Below are 6,157 nucleotides of genomic sequence, written 5' to 3' on the forward strand. Positions count from 1 at the left end.
TAACCAGGTCTCCCGTTTCGTTCCAGAGAGGGCCCACATTTTCTCCTGTCTTCCTTCTATCCCCGACATACCTATAGAATCTTCTCTTGTTGCCCTTGATGTCCCTGGCCAGATTTAATTCTATCGGGTCTTTAGCTTTCCTAACCTGATCCCTGGCTGCTCAGACAATTTCTCTGTATTCCTCCCAGGCTACGTTATAATCACAGCAATAGTTTTCATAGATATTTTTAGTCAATAGGATGCTATTATAATAGTATATTTCCTATTTTTTCTACTTCCTCACATAGTTCTTTCATTAGAGTCTTGGTAGTCAGGGTCTCAATCTTGTGTTTCATTCATTCAACATCTAATGTATTTTTTTTTCTTCAGAATTCCAACAACATAATTTCCAGCACAATGCTTGACTTCAGCACTTACATCCAATTTAAATTTAATAACTGTCCCATTTACGTTCAGACTGGTAGTCTATTCATCACCTGCTACAATGGTGTCCATTAATTTAATAAAGGAATTCCTCTGAGTTAAAGAAGCCGTTTAACTAACCTGTGCACACTCTACCAACATTTGCAAGTTTCTGCAAAGTAATGTGATCTATTGTAGCTCTTCAAACTTTCTCATTGCCAAACATTGCCTCATTATAGGTTATTTCTAGAGTATGAACAGCATCATCGGTTGGGATATTTTGAGATTTTTTTTTTTTCCCCTGAGGAGCAAAAAGTTAGGACAGTTTGAACACGAACGCTGCTTATCCCACTCTCTTCACTAGTATTTTAGATTCTCTTGGTGAATGCTCTCAACACAGAAGTCTTTCCCTGCTGTCTTTTAATTTCTCTAACAAAAGGTAATTCTCACTTCTTTTATATAGTCAGTCTCTGACTCTTATCACAATGCATTGTCTTGTCAGAGATTATTTGATCGACCAGTCTGCAAGATTATCTTTAGTCATAAAGTTTTTTCTGCTTTCAATTTTTACTTTTGCACTTCTTTTGAAAGAACAGGTTTATGAAAAGTTGCAATTTAACAGCAAAGAAACTGTTTCTCCAAACTTTGTTAACAGTCCTGTACTTCTGTATTGGGGCTTCCTTCCGTGCAGAATTAAAAGTGATGCAAACTTGATTTAATTTGTGTTACTCCTGGTATCACACACTGTTAGTTAATTACCCAGATCATCCTTCAGTGCACCTGTTTTAGCAAGAAATAGAGGATAACATTTCATTTTTCATTTACTCTGAGAATTTATTAAACGTAGTTTTCCTATGAGAGTGAAAAATTTCTTATACTGACCAAACCAGAAGTGAGAATACTAAGTGACTGCCCTCAAGTGAAAGCCACCCGCTTCTTTTATACCACCATAATTTTGGCAAGCTCAGCCGACTTACAGACAGATCTGGCCATGACCTCAGTTGATGCATCACAGGCTCACAAGACAGTGAAACCTCTTGATGAGTAAGCATGTGTCATTAAAGAGCTCAGCAATGTATATTTAAGATACAAATTCAACTATCGGTTGCAGTTCAAGGCTTGTATACTGCTAAATCTATTTATTGCTACTAATGTGTTCAGAATGCTGTTTCAGCACAGTCACACCAAGTTTCTCCAAGCTCAAATTGCACCTGAGGTTATGATACTGATGTTGTTTTGCATTTACAGGAGAAGGACTTCAAGGCAAAGTGCAAGGAAGATATCCCTTCTTGCTTCTTTCAGAACGAGTGGCTCTGAGGCTGTCAGAGGTTAGTGCACCACAGGGGTCTTCCCGCTCACGAAGTCTGGCCGTTTCCCATTCCCGTTTGATGAATCATCCCCTCAGCTAGCCAGGCACAGAGATATTTCTGGAGTAGAGTTGCTTCATGCACTTTCCAACTAGGAGACTTGGCCCAGCTATCACAGCAATGTAACTGTACAAACAATCCTGAGGAACCAACAGCACAATTTTGTCACTGATCTCAGTTGTGGGGTCTCAGAGATGGATCCCTCATCTGTAACTCAGGAACCGGGTTGCCCTTCTGCCAGCATCCTCCATTTTAAAAACTCTCTGCCTGTCTTACCCAGGTTAGATTTCTACATCTCCTCCTGGTTGCTTGCCTTGAGCCACTCCCTTTAAAACCTGCCCACCAAGGAGGGAGAGGAAGATTGCTGACTAAGGCTGGTTATCTAGTACCTGGAGGTATCTCTTTGCCTATTAGATTAAAAATGAGGTGTGAGTAACTGCAGGTTTCCTGCAGATGGGTTGAAGACAAATTTTAAGTCTTGCTTAAATACAGATCATTCAGGATGTAGCATCGTAGCTGACTGCGGTCAGTCCAAAAATCAAATAAGAAAAAAAAACATCTGCCAGAGTACTGATTTGACATACTGAGCAGCCATACAAATACTACTGCTAGCGCAAGGGAAGTAGACAGGAATCTGCAGCCAGAGATAGATGGCGGAGAGGATAGGACAGGATTTCCCGTCTCACTAGCAACACAATCTTAAATTGACTAATGCAGGACCAGAGAGGGGACCATTAAGGCAAGTGCTTTAGAAGTATGACATTGTGCCCCCACATTTTTCACTGTAATACATAGACAATCAGAGACTCCATCATAACATTTTTCTAGGCAAGAAAAATATACTAAATTATACAAAAGAACAAACATTAGTAAAGCTACGAAGTCAAGTACCCAGAAACGAAGATAAAACATTTTTTGTTGGAACAGAAACAGGCTAGGAGCATTGTTATGCTTTAGTTACTTTGCTTCTTGGTCAGGTTTGTGTCTGAGTTTCCTGTATCCAGTTCAGATCCCATATACTTTTCTCAGAATTCCCAATGCAGGATATATTCTGCATGAGGAGAGAGAAAACACTTTCTATAAATAGTTCTGTTTATAAATACAACATGACTTCCTTTGTCTGGGTAATTTTTAGACCACCAGTAATCAATATGCACTTATTGATGTGGACATATGGACAAGAAACTGCAGATTCAGCTAAGAATGGATGTAAAGCACGTCTGCTACTTAACACCCGTGAATAGGCTCTCACATGACAAAAAAAAAAAAAAAAGAGGGCAAGCTTACTCTTCACACAGCTTCCTCATGTTTGGAAAGGGAGGAGGTAATTCACTGCAGATCAGCTGATGCGTTATCACATACAGTCACGCCTTGGCTTCTCCCAAGGTTACTGGTTTGTGTATGCACCTTTCCTCTACCTCAGATTAATTCCTCCAGGAGGAGGCAGTACTGATACCCAGAGTCAGTCTACCAAGGAGTAGTACTGAGAGCCAGAATCGAAAGGCAGCTATTTTAACCATCCTCCAGGGGCTTGGGGCAGACCCATTAAATCAGGGAAATGAATACAGCAAACTATTTCAGCCCGCTGATGCATGCAGTAGATTGCCCAAGTATGTTAATTATTGCCTTTGGCAGAATATACTTCCAGAAATGTTAACACAGAATCTGGAAATAAAATGTCTCCTGGCAGCACAACAGCATTTTCAGATACCACACTCAGATGCGAAGCATTAGGAGAAGTTGGAGGAAAAAAAAAAACCCAGAAAGTATTGTGCACACCAAGTCCTGATAAAGCACTATAAACCTAGAAAAATTTTCCACTACCAGCTAATCACATTACAGGAGAGACATTCTGTACCATCACCTATAGTCCTCAGGTGCAAAAGCAGACCTTAGTCCCTTGATACCCTTGTTGGACCCTGGCAGCACACTTACCTCACTTCAGTTTCTGCCAATAAAGTCCTTTAAATTTCAGCCGCTGAACGAGCACAGAGCGCCAGAGGCTGCTCAATACTAAGCTGCTTACTGTTTCTCCCATGCCAAGGATGAGAACAGCATTCATAGGTTAGGTTGTCCGCCACCCAGCTTCCCTGTAGGGCCAAATCCATTCGGCAGGCAGGCCTTTTGTGACCCACTTTCTGTGTTTTCCGTATTTCCAAAACCCACAGAATAAAGGTTCCTTTCTTTTGACGCTGGAGACAGAAACCAAACCCAGATCTCCCGTCCCTCAGAGGATGAAGTTATAAGATATGCCTTGGACCACAGAGGGAAGTGCAGACTTTTAGGGAGTTCAGCTGTGCTGCAGGTGAGTGGAGTCCTGACTCCAGAGATTATTATTCACAGAACATCAAGCAGCTTCAACAGAAAAGGCTGAAAGAGATAAACCTCAGAATATTTTCTAGGGAGACTTTTAATGATAAATGACAATAAACTAAATGCCAATGAGCTACTTGCATATAAAAAAAAATCTCTTTTTCTAATTATTCATTAATGTCACTTCACATATAGTTTTAAGACAGGATATATATGTATTGCAAAATGCACAGCACGCATGATTCCCATTTGGGTCTTACTATTTTAACAGTAAACTGATACTGTTAAACTCATTAAACGGTTCCTAATTCCTATCTGCTTCTCCATAATGCTTTCTAATTTACAGCAGCTCAGTAAGATCATAATCATGGCAATTTTGCTTGAATAAAATGGATTTAAGGAATAGGAAATAATTTCCCATGGCAGCTAAAAAAATTCACCTACGTCAGCATTAGTGGCTTGAGAGATCTATACAGAGAGTCCTGTAACCTGGGAAAGTACACAACCCTGATCTTGTGGAGGTTACAATGATCCTGGCAGAGAAAGGCTGCAATATTACCTAGTGGCGTACTCCTAAAGGGAGCATGCAGAGAAGAATGTATAATAGAAGTGCTGACACTGTCTTAACCGTTGCAGAGAACCGGTAAAATAGTCCCTTGAAACACCATCATGCTGCATGTCTACCAAACTGCATAGACAGTCTTCGAGTCAGCAGCATTAATTAAGAGGTGATTTTTAGATAAATTCTATTTGGGACTACTTGTCAGAACTACAAGCAAGAGAACCCTTCCTGAAGATCCTCTCCTTCCCACCCGTATTTTGACTCCTAACTGCATTTGTGTCTTTTAAGTTCCTTCTGTTCAAATACTGATAAGTACTTGTTGTAAAGCAATAACAATAAACACAGAAAATAATTAACCTATTTAACTTGATACTGCATCATGGCCTAAAGTCAATTGGCCATGGAAACGTTATCTGAAAGTTCCAAAGCAGCGCTGGCTTTGGAAACAACGTCAAGATAGATTCAGGCAGCGACGGAGACCATCGTACCAGCACCATTATGCCCAGTTATTAGGGGAACATGCTCCAGTGTGTAACTCAGGCAGATTCTTCTGATGAAGAAACTCATTTAAAAGATCATAACCAAGCTCTCCTGAACATTCAGTTAAATAATGGGTGGTTTTCTTCATCATCTGCCAAGAGAAAGAAAAAATAGGGTAATTTTGAAAGTATAGGTCATCTGTAAGGAAACACTGACTGTTGTAGCTGCAGACTAGACTATTTTAACCTTTCTTTTTTTTTTCCAGCAAGTCCCAAGCACTTATCTGAAAATATGCTGTGCTATTTGCAGAGCTTAACTCCTCCATCTTTGGTTACTAAATATTTGTTAATTATAATGACTACTATGTCCTCAGTGGAAATTGCAAAATACAGGCTGCCCAGACATATATTCTTCCAGGTTTATTTAAATGTAAATTTTATCGTTCTAAAGAGGAAGTCTGCTCAGTGCAGGTATTTCCTCCTAAAGTTTCCCATGTTTTTTTCTCAAATCAAAGTACTTTTAAACATTAAACATTTGAGCCACATTTGGTAGTTATGTCAGGTCAGTCAAGGAGGCAGTACAGGTCCAGAGAAAGTTAGATTTAAATGAGAATTTAGAGTTGAAGCATACCTGGGGCTAGGGTTCATATTGCCATTTGGCAGCAATAAAATTAATTATAAATTAAAGCAGTAGCAATATTCTGATCAAGCTCTTCATCCAGGATGTTTACCCTTCTGGACGCTGACACTTCACTAAACCACAACTACAAAACATGGGGATGCTCCAACATTCACATTATTTCCATAAATGTGGAGATTTCCACTTCTGAGGTTCCAGGTTTGAGTGTAGGCTTTGGAGATACAGTATAGAATTGTACAGAAATAGCCAAATGATCTCGTGTCAAGTCATACCCGTTTTGCCTAGATTGATAACAGAATTCAAAACTCTTTATTCCATATATGCAATCGTTAACTTCATCAGTTAAAAAAAGTTATCTACTTAATCTTCCTAAGGAAAAAACATACTAAAGCAA

Source organism: Pygoscelis adeliae, unplaced genomic scaffold, assembly GCF_000699105.1.
Source record: "Pygoscelis adeliae isolate BGI_AS28 unplaced genomic scaffold, ASM69910v1 Scaffold318, whole genome shotgun sequence".
Lineage (NCBI taxonomy): Eukaryota > Metazoa > Chordata > Aves > Sphenisciformes > Spheniscidae > Pygoscelis > Pygoscelis adeliae.